The 27,595-nt window shown below is 41.9% G+C and overlaps 1 protein-coding gene across 1 annotated transcript in view; it reads right to left on the bottom strand.

The window, feature by feature from the left end:
* The window catches only part of LOC122815569 (protein mono-ADP-ribosyltransferase PARP12-like), a 1,409,919-nt gene that overhangs the window by 805,651 nt on the left and 576,673 nt on the right, over nt 1–27,595 (bottom strand). The window lies entirely within an intron of this gene.

Genomic DNA, 27,595 nt, shown 5'->3' with positions numbered 1-27,595 from the left:
AGCCCAGATCCCTGGTTTTATAGTTAACAGCTCCACCACTCTGCAACATTAAGATGGTTTATGTGAATACCTCTAATCAGATTAGAAAACAGAGCTGAACAATATATAGTCAAGTTCATTACTTAAATGACAAAAAGCAAAAATACTTTAAGGAAAAGTAAGAACTTGCAGTGACAGCTAATATACAAATACATCTGGAGCCTCCAATGTCAGGTATCAGCACTGCATAGTAGATGTTCTATTAGCCATTTCAAGAGATTTACCACATAACCAACACTTAATTATGCTACATGTCACACTAACCACAGTGTAGCAGCACTAGCAGCCTCTTCGGTATGTTACTGACAATGATATAAAACCACTAAAGTGGGGTATCAAAAAATTGAACAGCAAAACTTCACAAAGCCTGCAAAGCCTAAGAAAGGAAAGAGTACACAAAGACTACCTACCATTAATACAAGCTTCTCACAGAAGTTGGCAAAGAAAGGAGAAATATGGGGAACCAGCAGCTGCCAATCCAGAAGCTACCCTGAAGAACTTAAATGGCCAGCTCGGACAAAGGACAGGATATTTTCCTTTATAAAAATTTGTATATCATATCACTGTATTTTTTCACCTAGGTTGCTACCCAGTTCCAAATACTCTTGCTATGTCCTACTACTGTGTGACTTTAACCCATACCCAGTTTACTTTAGCCACTGCAGTCCAGTGCTCTGACCAACAATGACACAGTGGGATTTGTGCACTCGCAATGGCCTAGGGATGCTGTAGGTTTTACTTAAATTCCTACTGTAGCCAGTCCTCGGTGTCAAAGCACCTACATAGCCTGCCGATACATATAAATTTGAGATCAGCCTAGGGTGCAACTAGGATCAACCTAATTAATAATTATTTTTGCACATAACCACAACTACTCTTTGGTTTCCATTAGAAACCAGTACTGCTGCTGAATGTTCTGCTTCACCCCTTGGCATAAATGAGCTGCTCCAAAGCTACTTCATTACATCACTCCAAAACAGCCCTTTGATGTTGAGGACACTAGCCATACCTGGTTGCAAGCAGCACAGGAAGCAAATGCAGTACACGAGCACACTACATGAATACATGATGTTTTCAACAAGAATGATCCAAGGACTCTGCTCTGTTCTCAAAGCTACTACAATCATTCAGTCTCAGCTGATGGCTGCCAAGTAATTACGTGAAGATGCTAAGATCTGGATAGGAAAGATTCATGTCTCCTTCACAGGGTCACCTCTTTTACCTGCCCACATATGGTACATAACAGAAATCTGCAGATGATGAACATTCTTAAGAGTCATGGAATGACAGCCAAATAAGTAAAAAGAAAAGTGTGTAGTAGCATACCTCTCAATCATACCAAATTCCTCTGTATTTACCGGTTTTGAGGGCAAAATAATGGGGGTGCCAAGAATTTCTGAGCGGCCCCTTCAATTCCCAAATTTTTACATAGGCAGACAGATAAATTATATATAACAAGTTTTAAAACAAGGTAGGTCCCTGATTTTGCCACATATTTTTACACTTTTCCTCAAAATATATATTTTTTTATTTTCATGTAAATCATTGAAAATTGCAGTAAGTCAACAGTAACAGGAATTAGAGTTCCATACTAAATATTAGAGTTCAGAAATGCATATTGATGCAAAAGATGTTCTGTTAACTGTTTTAAGTGGAACAGAGTAATGTTTAAAATGTCCCTTGTTTGGGGCCTTTGTCTGCCTTTCTAATTATTTTTGCACAATGAAGTTGACAGCTATGAGATTATATTTGCAGTTAGACTTAGTGTTAGAGTCAGGATCAGTGTGTTAGCGTTTCTGAACTTAGTTACTTAAGATGCATTTCCGAGGAAGGAGCATAAAAATGAATCACCCTACTGGGAGTAACTTGTCTATGCTATTCAAAAAGACAAAGTACACAAACAAGTTACACCTGGTCGCTATTTGTAACTAACATCATGGAAGCCAGATGTTCTTCAGCAGCATGTATCTAGTTGAAAAGTTCTGCCTTGTGAGTTGTGTTTTTTTAAACATTTGCTGGATTAAGAAGTGAAGATGGATCAAGAAACAACAGCAGATCATAGCGGTTTCGGACCTTTTGGGTGAGAACAAAATTTGTTATTCCAGCCTGATGGATCTGCTTCTTTTTTTGAAGGTAGAGTTGTTGACATATCTCACAACAGTACTCACTAAGAGGAATGTTGCTTATTCTGAGTTTTAAAAATACTATGTTTCAGAAAGACAAGGTCATACACACATCACTGTTAAAAAAGTTTTAAATAGATATCTACAATAAATGATATTAAACCATGTCAGTACCTCTAAAGAGTTTTGTAAGTATGAACAGTCATTTATTAACCTTGTAGTGAGCTTGCTAGGTGAAGTTGTTGCGTAGTGTCCCATATTATGCTCATTTTGGTCCGCATTCTCAGAGAGAGTTTTCCACATTTTGGAGATGGAAAGTTGAGATCTGTGGGCTGAACAGGGAGAAAGAGAAAGATGAGTTCTACTACATCTGCTACCTTAGTTGACATACTTATTCGGGAGTGGGTGAGGGTACATGATTATGTATGCAAATGTTATGTTAATCAACACACCAATTTTTGGCCAGTTGTACCTGCTTCTCATGGGCCTTTGTCCAGATTGTTGATGTTTCCAGGTTGAGAGGTATGGGTGGTAGTCCTATTTGGCAATGTTGTTGTGGTGCGTGCATCACTAAAAAGAAGTCTCCAGCATTTGTTTCAATATTAAAATAAGGGATATAATGGGGAATGGAATACAGGAAAAAATATGCGCACTTACCACATCTAAAGATCTTAAACAGGAAGTTAAGGATTGGGCAAACCCAAAGATGCCATCTTTCTTAGATATTACTCTCAACTGTCTTCAAAAACCTACCTACAATGCTGAAAAAGCACTCAGAAAACAGTTTCACACACTCATGCCATGAAGGTGGCACTCAATATCTCAAAGTGAGGCAGAGATAAACGGGAGAAGAAAAAATCAAAAGATGAATTAGAGCAGGTAAGTCTGGCAACTAAAATCATGCAGAATGTATTGAAAGAAAAGATGACAAATTTTCTTAAGGACAAACATATTCAAGACATTAATCAATATGAGTCTGTGGATAGGCTAGAGTCCTAAAGAAGAACCTTTCATTATATTATGATTGCGTATGGAAGGAGGGGTGGTTGGTTGTAAAAATAATCTGGAAAATGTCATGTATGCATTCGCCTTAAGCACCATCCCATTAAAAAGATTAAACGGCAAATGGAAAGGGGCAGAAGTGTTTAATAAAAATGGTTAAGAGAGGAAGGTGGAAAGAAGAAGAAAACAGAAAACAACAGTAAGTGTGTTACTGTCAAACCAAAGGGCAGTGAACAGTGGTAGACTACAGGAATTAGTTATAAGGCCTAATGTTAAATACAGGACATTTAGCTTTAGTGCTAATGAGCTAATTACAGTACTTTGCTTGTTCAGTGGGATACACACTAGAGCAAGGTTAGACTACATCATCTCTGTGCTATTTATCAAGCTTCTTGATACGATATCAGAACTGAAGAACTATTTGCCACAGCTGAAGAAATGTATCTCAAGAAGAGAAGAAGAGTTTGTATGTTTGGAAGTACGATATTCTCATCCCAGCCCTGTGACATAGAGGATTACAGCCCTGACTATGATCCAGATGACCAGTATTTGAATTAGTGGCACAGCTTGATGGACCAGGAAGTGACGAATCACAGTGAGTGGCTGCTGATGCTGACTTACTCATCATGGGAAGAGAGAGCTGGCTTGGCTCAGATCATCACTGACACCTACAAACAGGTAGGTGCAACACTCACAGCAATGGGCCTAGCAAGCACCTGCAGCATTCGCTATTTGCTCAGGCAGAGGAGTGGTGTGTGCATATGTGCAGCAGCATTTAGGAACCTTCCAAGCTGCGACCAGGAAAGGAAGTTAGACAAGTTCTCAGGATCTACACACTGGCCTGCTCCCTAGTGAGCTGTACAACTCATTACTAAAACGCACAATAATGTATGATGGAAGAAATTATGAAACAAAGGGCAGGCTTGTACAAAAAATGGATCTGAAATTAACAAAAGTAGTGGATGTCTGCAGAACAAGTGAAATTGCTAGTATGCAGTAAAGATAATTAACTGAGAAGAAGAAGAATGTAGGTAAAAAAATTCAGTCAAATTACCAAGCAAAATGATAAATAAAGGAAGGATACATTGCATACATAATGGCTATGATGAAAAGAGCCACATTAGAATCCAGAATGTAGTCCAGATTAATGCCTGTGCAATTTTAATTCAAGGTCTGTAAGAATGTCCAATTGTAGCCATAAGAGAAAGCTTTGTCCTGCAATTACTCAGTCCTATAGCAACTGTACTAGAAAAGGGCATTTTGTCAAGATGTTTTCAAGCAACAAGTGTTTTCAAATGAATCTGCATGATGTTTAACAGAAATGTAAAAATTAACTGTTACCAAGTATTACCAAAATTAAAACAATATAGTGAAATCTGAACATGCATCATCATCAACCCCCTTTTTCCCATTTTCTAATTGGGGTCAGGGTGTTGTGTCAACTGTCACCATCCCTCTCTATTCAAGGTCATTTATTCTACCCTCTTCAACATGCATGCCTGAATGTCACAGGTCTTCTCATGCAATTCATCCACCTCTTTCCTGGATGCCCTTGTTTCCTCTTTCCTTCCTTCTGCCCGTCTCAAAACTTTTTTACCAAATTGTCTTCTGCTTTTCAACACATTTGCCCGAACCATTATAATCTATTCTGTTTAACCTTTTCTGCAACTGGAGCTAATTTGGCTTCTGCTCTGATGTCCTTATTTCTTTGTCTGTCACATAGTGTGCATCCTATCACTCCTCTCAGGCACTTCGTCTCCATCACCTCAAGCTTACTCAACTGCTCTGCCTTTACAGCCCAGGTTTCTGAACCATACAGTAGTAGTGGTTGCACACTTTTTTTTTTTTACTGTGTTTTTGCCTTAGTGAGGGCAGTTCTCACCTGGGCGTTGGAGATGTTTGGGGGCTACAATCCTCTGGAATAGATATCTCTCCTTTTGGGGAGGGGAGAAGTTTGCACTGAACCTGTCAGCCAGTATGTTAGCAATGTGTGTAGGTTCAGTAATTTTCACATCATTTTGAACTAATTCTGAGCATATCTGGGAGTTTCCTCCTAGGTTTCTAACATAGCTAAAGAAGGCCTTATGATTGTCTTTAGAGTCCTTGGCGATTTTTCTCTCAAAATTTGCCTTGGATGATTTTATGAGAGCTCTTAGTTTTTTACTTATAATGATCAAAGGTGTCTTACCTTTCAAGGATTTTGCTCTATCTTGTAGTAGCTTCCTCCTTTTGTTGTAGAGCTTGTTTATGGCTGGGGTCCACCAGACTGGACGCTTGCCTTTGGTACAGAGAGTCTTAGTTTTGTTTGGGATTGCCTGATCCATGCAGTCCTGTAGGTGCTGGTAGAAGGCATTTGTAAGTGATTCAGCGGTTTGAGTAATGTTTACCACTGGCTCAGGGCCTTAAATGAGACCACACTAGTTTTTAGAAGTGTGAAATCGGCTTTTGAGAAGTTTTTCACTGTGGTCTTTTTGTTTCAGGTGGGGCGGGATGAGGACCTCCAGCGAGATTAGTTTATGATCTGATCTCACCAGTGAGGGGTATACTTCGGTGTTGAACATTTTGATCCCATGTTCGTGATGATGAGATCAAGTATGTTTTCACCTCTTGTGGGGATGGTGACTAGTTGTTCCATGGCATTTGAGTTTATGAACTCCAGGAATCTTTGGGTTAGAGTGTTTGGGCTTGAGTAGTGTTCCCAGTCTATATTAGGGTAGTTGAAGTCACCTAGTATGATGGTGTTTGGAGATACATTTATCCCTCCAATGTTTTCAGGAAGGCCATGTGAGGTTCCTGAGTTTGAGAGGGTGGCCTGTAACATGCTACAAATTGCAGAGCAGTCTTGCCTATGGTTAATTGCACCTGGATGGTCTCAGATGCATCAGTCGTTGCCACCAACCTTGAGGTGTGGGTGTCCTTTATGAATATGGACACCCCTCCTTTCTTGGTGTTGTCAGGATTTTGGGGCGGGAACGATGATATGAGGTGAAACCTGTTAGTGCTGGGGTGCTCTCAGGAGCCTTGAACCAGGTTTCTGTCACAGCACAGACATCGATGTTCTCCATATTGAGAAGGGCCTCGAGTGCGTGCATCTTGAGATTGAGACTTCTGGCATTGAGCAGCATTACCCTTAGTTTTTTTCCGTTTTGGTGTTCTAGGGTGGTAGGTTTAGAATTTGAGCCTTGCCTAAAAAGGCACTATGGGGTGGCAAGAGCCTTTGCCAATATCCGAAGCCCAGGGTGACAGGTGCAAGCTGTCCCTTGCGGCAGCGTGGCTTGTCCAGCATGTCATCCCAGGCAGACAGACATTGGATCCCCTTTGAATGACACCAGAATTTAAACCAATTATTAAAGCTGATCATCTTATCACTGTATTGTGGCATCATTCTAGGTGAAGGTAGGATACTGCTCAAGGTCAGGGTCATACCTGCCTGGGCTACATAATCAGAGAGCTCCTCGGCGTCCCTTTTCATGTAGTCCAAGGAGTGCGTCTCAGGTCGCTGACACCAGCGTGGACAATGACTGAGTCGTACTTGTACCTGCTGTTGAGAGACCTGAGTGCTTGCGTTATGTGGCGGATTCTAGCGCCCGACAGGCAGCTTACTGTGACCTTCTCCTTACTCAGTCTGGTGAGCGGGACGCCAGTGTGTCTGACTATGGAATCACCAATGACAAGTGTGTCTGGCATTTTGTTTGGCCTTAAGGGCTGTGACTGTTTGACACTCTGACTGTGTGGTCTATGTGTTGCATGTGTTGGGTCGTGAGGTGGTATTTGTTTGGGTGTCTGCTTTGGTGGCCTCTGCTGTTTTGGTAAATTTTTGACCAGAGCCTCCGAGTATGTCTTTGTGTGAGTATGTGTATGATTTGAAGTTGTAATGGTACCATGTGTGACTGGGTATGTATTGTGTGTGGTTGCCTTCTCCTCCTGTCTGGTCTTGCCAGTCCTATGTTGAGAGAGCTCAGCCTCCAGTTTGGCCGTATAGTTGCATCTCTCGCATGTATTTGTGTTTTGTGGGAGAAGGAGAGGATTGTCTGTGTACATGAGGCAATTGTAACATTGCCTCAATATTCCCAGGTTCACCAGTTGAGCTGGAGAGGACACTAGCAACTGATCCCTCGACATACTAGAAGTAGTAGATAAAGAACTTTCAAAGGACTCGGGAAGTGGGTTTTGGGCTGGTGGGGTACTATCTATAATAAGAGTGCTTTATCAAGGTGCAAGTACTGTAGGAGTAAGTGCTAGGCTTTACAGACAGAGAATAGTCTACTTGGGAATCAAGTAGAGATGAACTTTTCAGTTATAGGATATGCTGGTTAGATCAGCAGTACAGTTTAGCGTGTTTTATAGCAGGGGCTGAAGGGAGCTAGGAATTGGCCCAAAAGCGACCAATGGACTACTAGTTTCTGGCTGAAACTTCACCAAATCGGACAAAAGGCGCTCAGTGCTTCCCACTCCCACTGGTAAGCAAAGAAACTTCCCTCCTTCCTAATAAGGCAATGGATCAGTAACAGGAACTAAAACAAAGCCCAGCGATCAGCAACTCTGAAACTGGACTACTCTAGTTCAGTAAGGCGGGAAAACAAAGAGTTTTTTTGTTTTATTACAGAGATAAGGAAAAAGACAGTAAATGCTATAAATGCTGTAAATCGGCTAGCGCACTTTAGTGTGTAGCCTACAGAAACAATTTGCAACAATTAGTAACTTAAAGTGCAATAAACAGTGTAAAATGCAGAAATCACTTAAAGTAGCAGTAAAACAGGCGAAATGCAGTCGCTAGCTTAATAACAGTGGGAAAGCCACAAAAAATACTTATATCTGGTAGAAAGTCACTCTTATATGTTAAAAAAGTTTTAAATAGATTCTGGAAAATGTCATGTATGCATTCGCCTTAAGCACCATCCCATTAAAAAGATTAAACGGCAAATGGAAAGGGGCAGAAGTGTTTAATATGTTAAAAAAGTTTTAAATAGATATCTACAATAAATGATATTAAACCATGTCAGTACCTCTAAAGAGTTTTGTAAGTATGAACAGTCATTTATTAACCTTGTAGTGAGCTTGCTAGGTGAAGTTGTTGCGTAGTGTCCCATATTATGCTCATTTTGGTCCGCATTCTCAGAGAGAGTTTTCCACATTTTGGAGATGGAAAGTTGAGATCTGTGGGCTGAACAGGGAGAAAGAGAAAGATGAGTTCTACTACATCTGCTACCTTAGTTGACATACTTATTCGGGAGTGGGTGAGGGTACATGATTATGTATGCAAATGTTATGTTAATCAACACACCAATTTTTGGCCAGTTGTACCTGCTTCTCATGGGCCTTTGTCCAGATTGTTGATGTTTCCAGGTTGAGAGGTATGGGTGGTAGTCCTATTTGGCAATGTTGTTGTGGTGCGTGCATCACTAAAAAGAAGTCTCCAGCATTTGTTTCAATATTAAAATAAGGGATATAATGGGGAATGGAATACAGGAAAAAATATGCGCACTTACCACATCTAAAGATCTTAAACAGGAAGTTAAGGATTGGGCAAACCCAAAGATGCCATCTTTCTTAGATATTACTCTCAACTGTCTTCAAAAACCTACCTACAATGCTGAAAAAGCACTCAGAAAACAGTTTCACACACTCATGCCATGAAGGTGGCACTCAATATCTCAAAGTGAGGCAGAGATAAGCGGGAGAAGAAAAAATCAAAAGATGAATTAGAGCAGGTAAGTCTGGCAACTAAAATCATGCAGAATGTATTGAAAGAAAAGATGACAAATTTTCTTAAGGACAAACATATTCAAGACATTAATCAATATGGGTCTGTGGATAGGCTAGAGTCCTAAAGAAGAACCTTTCATTATATTATGATTGCGTATGGAAGGAGGGGTGGTTGGTTGTAAAAATAATCTGGAAAATGTCATGTATGCATTCGCCTTAAGCACCATCCCATTAAAAAGATTAAACGGCAAATGGAAAGGGGCAGAAGTGTTTAATAAAAATGGTTAAGAGAGGAAGGTGGAAAGAAGAAGAAAACAGAAAACAACAGCAAGTGTGTTACTGTCAAACCAAAGGGCAGTGAACAGTGGTAGACTACAGGAATTAGTTATAAGGCCTAATGTTAAATACAGGACATTTAGCTTTAGTGCTAATGAGCTAATTACAGTACTTTGCTTGTTCAGTGGGATACACACTACAGCAAGGTTAGACTACATCATCTCTGTGCTATTTATCAAGCTTCTTGATATGATATCAGAACTGAAGAACTATTTGCCACAGCTGAAGAAATGTATCTCAAGAAGAGAAGAAGAGTTTGTATGTTTGGAAGTACGATATTCTCATCCCAGCCCTGTGACATAGAGGATTACAGCCCTGACTATGATCCAGATGACCAGTATTTGAATTAGTGGCACAGCTTGATGGACCAGGAAGTGACGAATCACAGTGAGTGGCTGCTGATGCTGACTTACTCATCACGGGAAGAGAGAGCTGGCTTGGCTCAGATCATCACTGACACCTACAAACAGGTAGGTGCAACACTCACAGCAATGGGCCTAGCAAGCACCTGCAGCATTCGCTATTTGCTCAGGCAGAGGAGTGGTGTGTGCATATGTGCAGCAGCATTTAGGAACCTTCCAAGCTGCGACCAGGAAAGGAAGTTAGACAAGTTCTCAGGATCTACACACTGGCCTGCTCCCTAGTGAGCTGTACAACTCATTACTAAAACGCACAATAATGTATGATGGAAGAAATTATGAAACAAAGGGCAGGCTTGTACAAAAAATGGATCTGAAATTAACAAAAGTAGTGGATGTCTGCAGAACAAGTGAAATTGCTAGTATGCAGTAAAGATAATTAACTGAGAAGAAGAAGAATGTAGGTAAAAAAAATTCAGTCAAATTACCAAGCAAAATGATAAATAAAGGAAGGATACATTGCATACATAATGGCTATGATGAAAAGAGCCACATTAGAATCCAGAATGTAGTCCAGATTAATGCCTGTGCAATTTTAATTCAAGGTCTGTAAGAATGTCCAATTGTAGCCATAAGAGAAAGCTTTGTCCTGCAATTACTCAGTCCTGTAGCAACTGTACTAGAAAAGGGCATTTTGTCAAGATGTTTTCAAGCAACAAGTGTTTTCAAATGAATCTGCATGATGTTTAACAGAAATGTAAAAATTAACTGTTACCAAGTATTACCAAAATGAAAACAATATAGTGAAATCTGAACATGCATCATCATCAACCCCCTTTTTCCCATTTTCTAATTGGGGTCAGGGTGTTGTGTCAACTGTCACCATCCCTCTCTATTCAAGGTCATTTATTCTACCCTCTTCAACATGCATGCCTGAATGTCACAGGTCTTCTCATGCAATTCATCCACCTCTTTCCTGGATGCCCTTGTTTCCTCTTTCCTTCCTTCTGCCCGTCTCAAAACTTTTTTACCAAATTGTCTTCTGCTTTTCAACACATTTGCCCGAACCATTATAATCTATTCTGTTTAACCTTTTCTGCAACTGGAGCTACTTTGGCTTCTGCTCTGATGTCCTTATTTCTTTGTCTGTCACATAGTGTGCATCCTATCACTCCTCTCAGGCACTTCGTCTCCATCACCTCAAGCTTACTCAACTGCTCTGCCTTTACAGCCCAGGTTTCTGAACCATACAGTAGTAGTGGTTGCACAACTGTTATGTACATCTTACTTTTCAGCTTCTTTGCCATTCTGCTATATACTACATCTGCAGTAATTTGTTATAATTACTTAAACGGCAGATGTTTTTGTTTCATTTTTTTAAGGATTGAAAAATTATTGTTCTTAAAATGTTTTCTAATAACTGGGAGCTTTTCTTCCTGGGCTTCCACTGAAAATGGGCTTCTACCCAGTTGGACTTTCCCGGTAATCAAATCTCAATAACTAACTAACTAAATAAATAAATAGATTTCCCTTCTATCTCAATTCTCAGCTTCTTCTGATTTCCTCATTTGCTGCCATTACAACTGTCTTATCTATGCTCAGTTTTATCCCATGTGCCTTCAAATTTGAGTCATTGGCTCCTTGTACAAAGCCTGCACTAATTCTACCAATGTTTCTGGGATTTCAAACCACTGCAGGACTGCCCAAATCAGCTTTCTTGGGACCTTGTCATCTTCTTTCTCTGAGTCTAGGAATGCCAAATTGGACTCTTTCCTCACCTCTAACTTCTTCTTGACTATTTGTCTCACTGCAAAAATTGGTTCAGTTGTACTTCATCCTGATATGAATCCGAATTGCTCATTTTCCAACTTACTTTCTACTACCCAGCTTATCTGTCAATCAAACTCTCCAGAACTTTCATGCAGTGTGACAGGAATATGATACCTCTATACTGTCCACAGTTGTAAATGTTCCTTTGTTCTTGAAAACTGGCACCAGTATGCTTTTTCTCCAGTCATCTGGGATATGTTTTTCTCTCCACACTGCTATTAGTACCCTCAGGAGCCATTTCTTCCCTATCTCACTCAACATCTTGATCATATCTGCTGCTACCTCATCCTGAGCCTGCTGTTTTCCCTGACTTAATTTTCCTTAGTGCGGTTCTTACTTCTTCAATGATAGGCTCCTCCTCTTCTCTCACTGTAGGCTGTGTCTGAGACAGTACAGCTTATTCATGTAGTACTCCTTCCATCTGCCTTTAATGTCCTGTGGACTGGTGAGCAGGTTGTTGCTGGCATTCCTTATGAAGGAAGCCTGTCTTCTTTATCTTTTTGTCTTTTCCTTGCAACCTGATCGAGTTTCTCTGTGCCATCTAGTGAGTCACTTTCCAGAAGACGGTAGAGTGCCTCTGATGCCTTGTTCTTTGCTATTGCAGCATCTCTCTTAGCCTCTTTTTGTTAGCCACCAGTATTCCTTTCTAGCCTGGTCAGTCTTTTGTATCTTCCACTTTTTCCTGCACTCCTTTCTTTTGAAGACTGCCTGGACTTTTGCATTCCACCATCAGCTTTCCTTATGTACATTATTTCCATACTTGGCTTGGCCGCATATCTGCTCTGTAGCCCTTTCACATGCTGTTTTGAAGCGCTGCCATTCTTCTTAACACAACCTATTTCCTCTTCTTCCTAAGGTGCTAGAGCCCTGAGTAATGCATTGAACTCTTGTGCTTTTTCTCCAGTCAACTTCCAGAACTTCAGCTTGGTTTTTGTTGATCTTAAAGCCTTCTGTGACCACTGTTTGCAGCTGAATGTGGCAACCAGTTGTTTATGCCATGGAACTTCTATTTCACTAGGGTTAACTTTGCAATCACTGATTCTACTCCAGTGCCCTATCCTTACTAGGAGAAAGTCTACATAAGTTACATGTCATCCACTTTTATATATGATCTTGTGGCTGTCTCTCTTGCTGAACCATGTATTGGCCAAATCATGCCATATTTCAATGGACGTCTAGCATGACTTTGGTTTCTTTATTCCTGTTGCCATACCCATGTGGACATAGGTAGTCATCATATCTTGTTTATCCATCCACTGTATGTGCATTCAGGTCATCTATAAACAACACTGATTCTTGTGGTCCTGTTTATCTAGTAGGTCCTGCAACTGCCGACTGAATGCAATTTTTTCCTCATTATCACAACCATGCTGTGGGGCATAGGCTGAGATCATGAATAGTGCCCTATCATTACAGTGGAATCAGATTGCCTTGAGTGTGTCACTAATTCTGATGATATCCCTCACTCTCTTCTTAAGTCTCTCCCTCACTACAATTTCCACACCATTTCTACTCTGTCCTCCTCCTGAATAATAGACTGTGAATCCCAAGCCAAGTGACTTTGCTTCACTGCCTTTCCACTTTTCTTCTGGATAACTAGGATGTCCCGCCTCCTCCTTAACATCATGTCATCCACTTCCAAGTTGTGCCCCATGAGTGAACCTACAATGAATGTAGTAATTCTTAGTTCATGTTTATCAAGTTGACTGGTTTTAAATCCAGCTTTCACGCAACAGAGATATCCTAGGCAACTGGACACTGGTCAACCATTAGCTTACTGACTGAGAGCTGTTGGAATTTATGGCGGCCACACACTGGCCAACAGGGATACATACACCCCTCCCACCATTAGCATGCATCCCTGGTGTAAGATAGAGTAGATCGGGTCCTTAACCCACTTATCACTGGCTAATATCCATGCCCATTTGGAGACATTAGTCAACATGACCGACTCACCTAGAACCATACTTTACACCATCTGGTGGCTAGCCCTGTCACAGTATGCAATCTGGAATCTGTGTTCTCCTGTGTTCAGGATACTGTGTACCACAGTCAATGAGTAAAGTGGTTGGTCGATACAAGTCTTTAGGGCACCATCTACAGTATGTGCTGCTGGCCACCACTCCATTCTTTGGTGAGTTTAAGATGGAAATATTCAACATGTTTTTAGGAGGTGGGAGGAACCCCACAGAGACACAGGGATAACAAGCAAACTCCACACAGGCATTGGTCAGAGGTCAGGAAGACCTTAATCATTATGCCATTTATCTGAAACACAAAAGCATGCAATTTCTTTTGGCAAGAAACACTGAGAACCGAAGGCCAAAATGTTGAATTTAAACTACATACAGGTACAGAGTGTAACATTTTGTCTGAAAATATTTTTAACAACTGAGGAACAATTAATACAAAAAATACATAATTAACCTATTCATTAACCTATTCAAACCACCAAGTGGCACCATTAGGTCAGAAACCTCTGACCCATGAAAATACAAATCTGATATATAAAATCATGTTTTCAGATCACAGCACTTAAAGATAGCATGTTTCATTTGGCTTTTGAGAAGCAAGTAATGGTAAAATAAATTCACAGTATTAAAAACAAAAACAGCATAAATATCTCACATGCTGTGCAGAGTCATAGCAACAACTCCTGTTTGACTGTGCTGTTTTACATATAAGCCTGGAAAGTTTTCCAGAAAAAAATCACATTCAGATAAATGTTGATGCCCTACTATGATTCATGCTCTTAGGAAAGTACCAGTAGATGTTATCCCAGCCCTAGAAAACAGTTCTTATGTTTGTCAAAGTCCATGTAATCATTTCCCTCCACATGCATCCATGTATTCACTGCCTCTCCTGCCAAGCTGAGATGACGCAATTTTTGCCCAGTCTAATTACTCTCAGTTTTTATGGTAGTATATTACTCAAAAGGCATCAAGTAGGATTCTATGTCATCCTCGTTTACTATTTTTTCATGGCAGGTACATTATTGGGTTAACAGCTACAGTGGCCAGCACAACCAACTGTTGCTGCAGTTGCACCAGCACTTCTGACTTAACAAGCATTTTGCAAGTGACCCATGTTTGGGGACAGCAATATATATATATATATATATATATATATATATATATATATATATATATATATATATATATATATATCGCAGAAATACCTCAAGGAAACAATATCAACAGTCCTACAGTGAATTAGTAACCCAAAAGTTAACATATCTGATAGCACAGATATTAGTAGAAATGTCACATGTAGTGTACTGGCCAGTTGCCCACATTCTCCACAAACATACAAGTCCAAGAACTCACTGGTGACCCCAGTTTGCATAAAACACATGTTTACTGAGTAATACACAGAGTAAATCAAAACAGAGTTCAAAATGAAAATGAAACATTATCTTAGCCTAATTTCCATAAACTATTTACACTCTCATGCAGTCCCTCAAGGAAACAGGAGGACTTTTAGGAGTTCCAGGCTGCAGGCCTCATCTGGGCTACAAGTCCAGCTCCATGGTCCAGATGATTAATTCAGGAATACTGTACAAGTTAGTCCTGACTGGGGTGTCACACTCCATACATCCAGAGTCTGTAGGTAGGCTGCTGCTCACCATTCTGAACCTCAAAATGTCAGCTCCATGAGTGAAACTGGGTGAAGCCATGTCTTTGTTCTAGGTGACTGGGGTTTGAACAGAGGCACTGGCACTGCAGCAACCAGTGAGGAGAGGCAGAGGAGTGAAGAAGCAATTCACATGCACCTCTCTGGCGGGGATGTGCTAGGAAGGCACGTAGCCATCATGCTGCTGGTACATAGCAAAGAACTTGGCAGACTGCATACCAGGCAGCAGAATTGTGGAACTGAAGAGTAGACAATATACACCTACAGAGGTTTGGAACAGCCTTGCAATGCCCAATGCACATCACTACAGAGGTAACAACATTTGCTTCACTAAATCCGGACACCAAACAAGCAAGCCTAGAATCATCATGGAGGTTGTAAGACTCTATACCATCTATCTGTAGTACGACAGTCTCTCACTGAACAGCCATCCAAAGGGGAACAAATGGGGTGCCTGGCGAAGGAAAGCTGATTGTTGGGGGAAGCTGCACAAAAAAAAAAATAATTTTTGAACCTCCAAAGGAAGAGCAAATCTGTCTTGCTTTTGCAGGCTACCTTTTTTGAATGGCATCAACTAGTAATCAGTGTTTCGTTAGCTGGCTAATACCTAGTTTTCCTGAATACAACTCTGTGAGAAAGTTTCCATACACAGTCAGATATGCATTTAAATGCACAATATATATTTTAGGTATCTAGTACACTTTGTATACATGTATAAGTTTGTTTAATAAAATATTGTTTGCTTTCTCTAAGATGAAGGTTGCACAATTAGACATGAAAATTGTGAATTCAATGATCTCTTCATTTAACTCAAATGAAGAGTATACATTCAGAACTCAATATTTGTTATACATGGACTTAAGACAAACAAGTCACATCAAGGTTTTAGGAATGTTACATTGAGTAAATGGTGCATACCAGGTGCAGTTCATCTTATTTGATATACTTCACGGTTTTAGTTGTAGTCAAGCACAAAGTCTCTCTAAAACAGATAGCTCACTGAAGGTTTGTGAACAGTGGTCAAAAGTGAACACAACTTAAGAGTAATACATTTAATAGTGCAAGTTAGGTCAAGGACAGCACTGAGCTGCACAGTTCATTTCCATATTAATACTTTACACATGCATGTTTACATAAAAGGGTCCCATAGTGCACATTATATTAAAAGTGTCTCTGGGACTGCATAACAGCTTAGTTAGAATATGAACATTCAAGGGACCCCACACTATTTTCTTAACCAAGGAATGTGTATGTAGTACAATTCCTATTTCTATTATATTTTTGACTAAACAATGCTTTTAAAGCTCTTTTAATTATGCCTCTACATATTTGGTTCTGTCTCTAATGACAGCCAGTTACTTTCCTGAAATGAGGATTCAGGAAGAAGCCTCTTAATTTAGTGAGGAGATGAGGCCTTTGGGATTAACCTCTAATTATAACAAGCATCTAGCAAGCTGACAAAAGCAGCCAAAGGGTAAGCAGGCTCAGAGAAGGCAAGTCAGAGACCTTTGCAAATGCACTCTAGACTTCTTATCTTAACTACATTTGACTCATGATAGGAGTCTATGAAAGGCCTGTTAAACTACATTCTGCAATAGATCAGATCACAAAGCTGTTTCCCTCAAAAGGAGGAGAAGGTAACCTCACAAAACACAATTCCAGTATCACATAGTCCCACCACATCAGCGAACCAAACACATAAATACACAAAAACATACTCGGAGGCTCTAAATAAAAATCTACCTAAGCAACAGAGACCTCCAAAGCAGACATCCAAGCAAACGCTACCTCAAAACAAAACACACACAACACATAACCCACAAAGTCAGTGTGCCAAGCAGCCACAGCCCTTAAGGCTGAATAACACACCTGATACTCTTGTTACAGGTACTCTATTGTCAGACACACTGACGTCGCGCTCACCAGGCTGAATAAAGAGAAGGTCACGGTGAGCTGCCTGTCGGGTGCTAGGATCAGACACATAACGCAAGCACTCAGGTCACTCCAAAGCAAATACAAATATGACTCAGTCATTGTACATGCTGGTGTGAATGACCTGAGACGTACCTCCCTGGACTACATGAAAAGAGACATAGAGGAGCTCTCTGATCATGTAGTCCAGGCTGGTATGACCCTGACCTTGAGCAGCATCTTACCCTCACCTAGAATGATGCCACAGTACAAAGACAAAATGATCGATTTTAACAATTGGCTAAAATTTTGGTGTCATTCAAAGGGGATCCAGTGTCTGTCAGCCTGGGATGACATGCTCGACAAGCCACTTTGCTTCGCTAGGGACGGCTTGCACCTGTCACCCACTGGGCTTTCGGATATTGGCAAAGGCTCTTGCCACCCCCATAGTGCCTTTTTTAGGCAAGGCTCAAAAGTCAAACCCACCCCCATAGACAGCACAAGGAACAAGAAACTAAGGGTAATGCTGCTAAACGCCAGAAGTCTTAACCTCAAGATGCACACTCAAGCTCTCCTCAGTATGGAGAACATCGATATCTGTGCAGTGACAGAAACCTGGTTCAAGGCTCCAGAGAGCACCCCAGCACTATCAGGCTATACCTCGTATCATGCTTTTCGGCCCCAAAACCCGGACCGAACCACAAAAGGAGGGGGAGTTTCCATATTTATCAAGGATATCCACACCTCCATGTTAGTGGCATTGCACGAAGTATCGGAGACCATCCATGTGCAACTAACAGTGGGCAAGACTGCTTTTCAGTTTATAGCATCCTACAGACCACCCTCTCAAAGTCAGGAATCCCATTCGGCTTTCCTGAAAACATTGGAGAACATGAAGATCTCTTTGAACGCCATTATATTGGGCGACTTCAACTACCCAAACATTGACTGGGAGCACTACTCAAGCCCCAGCACCTTAGCCCAAAGATTCCTGGAAATTATAAACTCAAATGCTATGGAACAACTAGTCACCACTCCCACAAGAATGGACAACATACTAGACCTGATCATTACCAACATGGGGACTCTATGCTCCACACCAGAAGTATATCACTCATTGGTAAGATCAGACCATAAATTAATTTCACTGGATGTCCACATCCCGACCCCACCCCCAGCCCAGAAAACCACAGTGAAAAACTTCTCAAAAGCGAACTTCTCACTTCTCAAAACTGAAGTGGAATCCTTCAAGGCCCCACGGCCAGTGGAAACTACAGCCCAAACTGCAGAATCCTATATAAATGCATTCTACGGACATCTCCAGGAATGCATGGATCATGCTATCCCAAACAAAACCAAGACCCAATCATCCAAAGGCAGGCATCCAGTCTGGTGGACCCCTGCCATAAATAAACTGTACAACAGAAGGAGGAAGCTACTACATGATAGAGCAAAATCCCTAATAGGGAAGACATCTCTGATCAGTACTAGCAAAAATTACAATCCTCATAAAATCCTCCAAGGCCAGCTTCGAGAGAAAAATTACACAGGACACCAAAGAAAATCATAAGGCTTTTTTCAGTTATGTTAGAAACCTGGGATGCAACTCCCAGATTTGTTCTGAGTTGATTCTAAATGACAAAAAATACACTGAACCCACAGACATCGCCAATATCCTGGCAGACAGGTTCAGTGCAAACTTCTCCACCCCACCCCCAAAAGAGCAAGTATCTATCCCAGCAGAGGGCTGCCTCCCAAACATCTCAGATGCTCAGGTGAAGGCTGCCCTCTCCAAAGCAAAAAACACTGCTTCCATGGGACCAGATGGCGTCCCAGGTTGCGTCCTACATGAACTACAAGAGGAACTAATCCCTCAAATAAAACAGCTATACAATCTCAGCCTCACTACAGGATATGTGCCCACAGAATGGCGTACAGCAACAGTGGTCCCACTTCACAAAGGTGGAGCCTCTGCGGACCCTGGAAACTATCGCCCCATAAGCCTGACTAGCTTAGTCTGCAAGGCTATGGAGAGGATCATCATGGAGCTCATAAACAAGGACATTGGGGACCTACAGACACTAGATCCTACCCAGTTCGGCTTTGTCAAGGGCAGATCCTGCCTTTTGAACCTGGTTGACTTCTTTGAAACATTCACCAAAGCCATAGATGAAGGGAAGGTAGTCCACACAGCCTATCTGGACCTTGCAAAGGCATTTGACACAATACCCCACTCGGGCATCCTAGATAAGCTATCCAGCTTAAATATAAACCCCTATGTCACAAGATGGGTCGCAAACTGGCTCAAAGACAGAACCCACAGAGTGAGAGTTGCTGGAGCCATGTCAGACTCGAAACCGGTCACAAGTGGCGTCCCACAGGGTTCTGTCCTGGGACCACTCTTGTTCGGTATATACTTTTCCGAGGTACAGGCAAGCGTGGAGGACTATGGCTCACCAAGTTCGCAGACGATTGCAAACTGGGCCATAATCAACTCTCCAGCTGACACAAACATCCTTCAAAAGGTCTCACAGAGACAGATAACTGGTGCCAGCACCATGGTTTAAAGCTAAATGCCAAAAATGTATAGTCATACCCTTTGGCAAAAACAATGTGCCCACAAATTACCACATAGGCGGAAACCCATTAAGTACAGAGAAAGTTATTAGGGACCTGGGGACCCAAGTTGATAGCAATCTTTCCTTTGAAAACCACATTGCCAAAGTGGTTAGAAAGACCTTCTACATAGCCCACCTCATCACGAAGGGTTTCACATCTAGATCAAGAGAGGTAATCGTGCCCCTTTATTCATCCCTCATCAGGCCCATCATAGAATACAATGCCCCTTTTGGGATGTACCTTACCCGACACCTGCAGCAACTAGAAAGACCCCAAAAGTATCTCACCAAGAGGATCAAGGGTCTCAAACAGATGCCATATGCTGCTCGGTTAAAAACTCCAGCTCTACTCAGTTGCATACCGCCTACTTGAGGCGATCTATGCCTGACATACAAAGCTATGTCAAATCCAGAATTAATGGACATGCTCCACCTCAGTAAATCTAAATCCCTTAGAGCCACACGCTCAAGGGACTTGAACCTCAGCACAGAAATAAATAGAACTTGCTGGAGGGACAGGTTCATAACCCAGAGGCTCCCTTCGCTCTGGAATAGAATTCCAGTTCATGTGAGGCAGAGCACCTCACTGAATCTCTTCAAGAAGAATCTCGATAAGTGGATGGGGGATCGTAGGTTTGTCCCAGGGATTACTCCCATGTCACTATTAGACAGAGGCACAGTAAACTCAAATCAAGGGGTGGCGTAAGCCATACAGAATCGGGCTAGGCTTATAATTGCCCCAGGGCAGATAGCCTAGTATGAACCTATGAACCTATGAATAAAACTGAAAATTGAAACCTGAGACCACAGTTGTCCTGCGTACATTTAGAAATTTCTCCAAGGTAAATTTCTTACTTCTAGGAGATAGCCTGGCAAGTTTCAAATCCATCCCCCAAACCCAGAAAATTCTGTTGAGCATGTGGAAACGTACACTGCTGTCTTATACCAGCTTGTCAGCAGCTGCAGCCTATAGGATCAAGCACAGGGAAAGCCCTAAATAAGCTCTACAGCAAAAGGATAAGAATGCATGGCCATAAATAAGAAGAGCAACACCCAGCAAACTACAGCCACCATCATTAAAATAAATAAGCAATTTAAGAGCTTAATTAAAACCACCAAAGTCAGTTTTGCGGCATAAATAGCAACCCAAGCAAAGGACAACCCCAAGGCCTTCTCTAGATATGTTTGCAATCTCAAGGGGTTTACAGATCAATGCACTGAAGTGATTGTGAAACACACCACCTACAGTGAAGCTGAAGATACAGCCAACCTGCTGGATGATAAATTCAACATCAACTGCATCCCTCCTTCACCACCTGTGAAGTCCTGAAAGAACTATCCAAGGCCAAAAATACTGCATCATTTGGTCCTAACATTATCCCAGGATATATCTCAAATAGCATGAAGCATGATCTAGCGATGCCTCCTAACAATACTGTTCAGCTTCAGCCTTCACATAGGTTTTGTGCCGACAGAATAGATGCTTACTCAACCTGATGGACTTCTTCAAAAAAGTCACCAAAGCAATGGATGAAGGTGAGACAGTACACATCACTTATCTAAATCCGGCTAAAGCTTTTGACACAGTCCTCTACTCTGGCATAGAGTAGAAGCTCATCACTAGGAATAAACCCCTATTGTCTTTCTCTAGATTGCCAGCTGGCAAACAGATAAAATACAGGGACTCAAGGTAGGGGACACTACCTTCACAAAAAGACCAGTCACCAGTGGAGTCCAGTAGAACTCTATGCTAGAACCTCTACTGTTTAAGATCTACTTCCCAGAGGTAAAGGCAAACAGCAACAGTCTCTGACTGATGGAGTTTATAGATGATTTCAAGTCAGAAGCAGTTATTGAATTCCTAAATGACTTGGCCATCCAGAAGGGAGGCCTGTGCCAAACAAATAACTGGTACCAGAGTCATGGACTAAGACTAAGTTTCAAAAAGTGCATTATTGTTTCCTTTGGTAATTCAACTACCCCAGGAAACTACCACATTGATAACACATCCCTAACAGCTAAACCAGTAGTTTGGGACTTAGGAGCATATGTGGATAGTGGACACAGTGAAAAAAGAAGTTATGTACTCACAATAACATTCCATGTGAGTTGTCCATCACACCTTCATTCTTACAGATGGGTTTGGAGCCGATCCTCGGCTCCAAGTAAAGCCTACTACAAAACTCGAGGTCTTCAGACAGGTCGAGGCCAAGTACCTATCCCATGATGCACCTGGAGTTACCTAAGATTTGTTTGCTGCGTATAATAATACCATGTGTCATTCTATCACTCTTTAGAAGAAAGCTATAGAAGGACTGAGCAACCAGGAGGAATCTAGTATCTTGGTCCTCGAAAAACCCTGGAGGGGTAAGAGGGTAGGAAGTAAGAATGAAGGCGAGATGAGCAACTTACATGGAACGTTACGGTGAGTACATAACTTCTTTATGTTAAGTTGTTCTATCTCGCTGTTCATTTTTACAGATGGGTAGCGTCCCAGGCACCATCTTTCTCGGGTGGCTCATGGGAGTATGTTTTTCAGGACAGTAGAACCAAAGGAGGCCCTGTCAACTTTGTAATGAGTGATAAAAGTATGAGGTCTTGACCAAGTGGCTGCTGCACAAATGTTGTCTATAGGAAGCCTAGTAGAAAAGGCAGAAGATGTGAACACTGCTCTGGTAGAATGAGCCTGAATTTTGTGTTGTAAGGGCATATTAGCAGCTGAATAAACAAATGTGATACAATCAGATAACCATTTAGACAGTGTTGTTTTTGCCACTGGCATACCTTTTCTGGAATATGAAAAGGAAATGAAAAGCTGTTCTGATTTTCTGAACTCTATTCTATCCAAGTAAAATCTGAGTTGTCTATGAACATCAACCTTGTGCAGCATATATTCTAAGTTGTTTGTGTATTTGGGGAAGAGCACTGGCAAATCTATAATCTGGTTCAGATTAGTTTCAGCACAAACTTTGGGCAAGAATGAAGGATTTGTTCGTAGGGAGACTCTGTCAGCATGGAAAATCAAATAAGGAGGCTTTACGGACAAGGCCTGAAGCTCTGACACTCTACGGGCAGAAGTGATGGCTACTAAAACGATAGTCTTCCATGACAAATATTTCAAATTGCAGGAGGAAGCTGGTTCGAAAGGTGGGAGAATAATCTGTGAAAGCACAAAATTTAGATTCCAAGGGGTATAAGGGGATTTCATGGGTGGTCTGAAATGAAAAGTCCCTTTGAGAAAAGCGTTGGATAGTTTGTGTGACATTATGTTCAATCCTTCAAAGCCAAGGTGAAAATTAGAGATAGCAGCAAGATGAACCCAAACTGTTGCTGCTGCAGCCTTCATTGAAAAGCATAGTCAAGAACTTTAATATGGAGGCAATAGGGGCTTGGTAGGGATCAATATTATTTTGAGAGGCCCATATAGAAAATCTTTTCCATTTACTAAGATATAGCTTCCTAGTAGAGGATTTATGAGAAGATATCAGAATCTGCTGTGTTTCATTAGAGAGGTTATGGAACCTGGCTATATTGGGAATTGGAGGAGCCAAGCTGTCAATTTCAGGGACTGAAGAGAGGGATGAAGATCCCCCGACAAATGCGTCAGAAGATCTGGAACTGGGTCCAGAATCCAACAGTCTTCCAATTGATGAAGTCGAAGGAAGGGAAACCAAATCCGATGAGGCCAAAGAGTGGCTATTAATATGATGGCCCTTCCTAGGGCTTTTGCTTTCTGTAATACATTGGGTATCAAGGGAATTGGTGGGAATGCACAGAGGAGACCCGGAGGCCAATTGTGTACGAGTGCATCCCTTGGGGCGTCTCCCGGAAGGGGAATCAGGGCAAAATAGCTTCTGCATTTTGTATTCATGCGGTTGGCAAAAAGGTCACAGCAAGGCTGGACCCACCTGCGGAAAATTCTCTCAGCTATTTCTTTCTTGAGGGACCACTCGTGAGGCAACAAAATTGCTCTGCTCAGATTGTCTGCTATCATACTGGATTTGCCCGGGATGTGTGTTGCTAACAGAAAGCGCTAGGTGGATGTAGCCCACTGCCATACTCTTAGCGCCCTGTGACAAAGGGGGTAGGACCTGGTTCCTCCTTGTTTGTTCAAGTAGCAGACCACTGACATGTTGTCCGTCTGAATCGCAACAGTTCCCAGAGGAAAAGAATCCTGGAAGTACTGCAATGCTGAAAGTACTGCTCTCATCTCCAGACATTGATATGCAGATGTGTCTCCTGTTCTGTCAATGTGCCTTGGGCTGTTCTTCCCAGAAAATGCCCCCCCAACCCTATCAGGGAAGCGTCCGTGGTCACTGAGGCCACTGGAGGGGGTAGAACAAAAGGACGCCCTATCGTTACATGAAGAGAGGTCAACCACCACTGAAGATATTTTTTGCATGTGTTTGTGATCATTATGAAATGAGACATTGGAAGCTCTTGGTAAGACCATTGAGTGAATAGCAGCCACTGCAGAATCCACATGTGCATGTGACCCAACGGTATCGCTAATATTGCAGCTGCCATCATGCCTAGCAGTTTTAGTACTTCTGATGCTGGAGCCTTGTCTTTGGATATGATATTGCAAACCTGCTGACGAAGTAGTAAGACTTTTTCTGCTGGAAGTCTCAAAGTGGGGGTGGTGGTGTCCAATTCTGCTCCAATAAAAATGATATGTTGTGATGGCGACAAGGCAAATTTTTCTCAATTTATTGTAATACCCAGATGACTGCAGAGAGAAAGAGTGGTCTCCCTGGCTTGTATAAGCTGATGCCTGGTGGTGGCGGTGAGGAGCCAATCGTCTTGGTATGGAAACACCACTGCCATACATTTGGTGAACACTCTGGGGGCTGTAGTGAGACCAAAGGCCAGGGCTCGAAACTGGTAATGATTGGCTCCGAGCCGGAAGCGCAGATGATCCCTGGATGGTCTGGCCATTTTTATATGGTAGTATGCATCCTGGAGATGTATCGAGCACATCCAATTGTCTTTCCCTAAGAAGGGAAGTATCGACTGAAGTGTGACCATCCGGAACTTCTCTTTCTTGACATATCTGTTTAGTCTGCAGAGGTCCAAAATAGGTCTCCAGTCCCATGTCTTTTTTGGAACTAAAAAGAATCTTGAGTAAATTCTGGATCCTATCTGGTCTGCTGGGAATGGTTGGATGACTCTTTCTTAGCAACGTTTGGACCTCTGCTGCTGCCTATTCCCTGTAACTGGGTGGAACGTCCGGGAGTTTTGTTATCAATGGAGGGGGTGTGGTGAAAGGAATGAAACATCCTCTGGAAATGATACCTTGTACCCAGTTGTCGTTTGTTATATTGAGCCAGACGCCTGGATACACAGATAAGCGAACCCCGACTGCCTCCAGAGTAGGACAGTCAGGCCTCCTTTCAGGAGCACTGGTTGGGCTTCCCAAAGAACTGATCTCTGTTGCCCGGGTTTTGCGGACCCCCTCTGCCGCGAGGGCGGCGTCTTCCATTATTGCCCCCTCCTCTGCTCCTGGAGGGTTTCACCAGGTGTGTACTGAAAGGCTCCTTGGGCTTTTCAGAACCACATCTTCCCTCCCCTTTGACCCTTGGGGTAGAGTCTAGTAGGGGTGAAAAAGCAGACTCCAATGGCAGACAAAGTCTTTCCTTCCTGTTCACACCTGGTCAAAGTTTCCTTAACTTTGGGCCAGAAGAAGGACGAGCCATCAAAAGGGGTGTTGACAAAGGATGACTTAAAGGGCTCCGCGAAGGAACACAAGTGCATCCAGGAGTGTCTCCTAAGAGCAATTCCTGTGCCTGCTGCCCTACTTGTTCCATCAGCTGCATATGAAATGAGGCACATGGACGAGTTCACTATGGAATTGAGGGTAGCAAGCTGGGAGGCAACTTTATCTGAAGCTCCTGCAGCTACTGTACCCCGAAGAGTATCTCCAAGCTGTTTTAGGAGATTTCTTTGCAGTCTCGTAAAATAAGTGAGATAGTTCAGTAAACGCAGTGCAAAAGTCGCTGAACTGTAAGTGCGCTTCCTGTATCTGTCCATGATCCTAGAATCTCTATTAGGAGGATGGATAGAGGAAGAAGTTTCCAAAATCTCTTATTTGGTGGCTGCTGCCACCACCATCATGGCATCAAGTGGCACTCCTTTGGTAAGAAAGGACTTGTCCTGGGAGCAGAAATAAATTTATTAGGCCTCCTCTCTCACACACACACACACACACACACACACACACACACACACACACACACACACACACACACACACACACACACACACACTTTAACTAGATATCTAAGCACTTCTAAATATCAAAAACTATGACAAAAATGTCACTTAGCAAAGGCACACAAGAACTATATAACTACACTAAGTATAAAGGCCTTTAGAAAAAAAACGAAGGCCAAAAGCTATGTCTAAACATGAAAAGGTACACGAAGAAATACACTCAATAAAGATGTAAATGCTATAGAAGCTAAAGGTAAAAGCTAAGAAGTAGAAATAACAAAGTTATTAGAAAAAAGTTTGTAATAAATTTTTACTGGCCCGAGCTATGCTGACGAAACTCTGATCTACTGCAGCGGCAAACTAAATCTGGGGTAACTCCAGATGCGTCATGGGATAGGTGCTTGGCCTCGAGCTGTCTGAAGACCTCGAGCTATATAGTAGGCCGTCTCGGAGCCGAAGAACGGCTCTGAACCCATCTATAAGAATGAACGGCTAGACAGAACAATTTACATTAATAATTTCACCAACATGTATCTACTGTGGTAAGGAAATCCTTCTACATTGTGTATGTTATAATCAGAGGGATAGCTTCTAGATCCAAAGATATTATTGTCCCCCTCTACTCAGCCCTCATTAGGCCACTTATCAGGTATAATGCCTCTTTAGCATCTACCTGGCACAGCACATGTAAAAACCTGAACACCCTCAGAGATTTCTTACAAAAAAAATACAGGGCCTAAAACACCTATCCTACATAAACTGTCTTAAAGCATTATCGCTATACTCCGTCATTTATCAGCTGCTGACACTGTACCTGTGCCTAGTATATAAGGCAGCCTCTGACCTAACACTCATGGAGCTGTTGCATATCTGCAAGTCAAATGGCACCAGAAAATACTCAATCTAGAAACCTGAACCTTTTTTTGCAACAAACACAGAATGGTATGGAGGGAGAGATACAGTTATCAGAAGATACCTCTTCTCTGGAGCAGACAACCTCTCCATGTGAAACCAAGCTCATCCATATTGCACAATTTAGCTCTATGGATAGGCAATAGGAAATTTACCCCAGGGCTGCTCCCTGTACTACTAGTGGACAAGGGCAGCACCTAAACCTATTTCCCGGTAGGGTCCCCTGTAAAGTCTCTATGGCATAACTCCAGGAATAATCACTATCTTATGGGTAGTATATAAATACAGATCTGGGAAAATGATATTTTCAATAGGAAATGGGGTAAATGGCTAGGTCTGTAGGTAAGTACTACACTATCTTCCCTTGCAGGCCATTTTAAACCTGCAAGGGCAAGTAGTCTAGTGCTCATCTACAAACCTATGACTCTATGAACAAATGCATAGCATCCTTGAAAACTCTGGATGCCATAACCTCTGCACCAACAACATTTCTGGGATGCTACAGCACAGGACTACAGGCCTTCAGCTGCTTCTTTCTGTTGTGTTGAAATACAGGCTAAAGCTGGCTTCTCTGCAATATATATATATAGTAAACAATGATGTACAGGATAGAAACATATGTTGGCAACCATGTAAGCTTGACCTTCTCTTTCAAGCCCGTCAACTGTTCTCAGTTTATAATTCAAACAAGGCGGGACCTTTAAAAGGAGAGTCAACAAATGCCGCCTTAATATTTCAACAAGTATCCAGTACAGCAGAGCTTAAAGCTTGGACCTTAATGAATCCCTTAAACAGTGCATGACACCTTTCTTTTTGCAGCAAGCTGAAGTATGAAGATTACAGAGTTGGGAAACACCCCATTCATATACACTACCATACTATACTAATTCAAGTATAAAAAAGCATTTTTTTT

Source organism: Protopterus annectens, chromosome 11.part0 (assembly GCF_019279795.1).
Source record: "Protopterus annectens isolate FY-2018-M chromosome 11.part0, PAN1.0, whole genome shotgun sequence".
NCBI classification, from domain to species: Eukaryota; Metazoa; Chordata; order Ceratodontiformes; family Protopteridae; genus Protopterus; species Protopterus annectens.
Note: the sequence above shows the minus strand (reverse complement) of the source record. Positions and strands in the feature narration are given on the sequence as shown.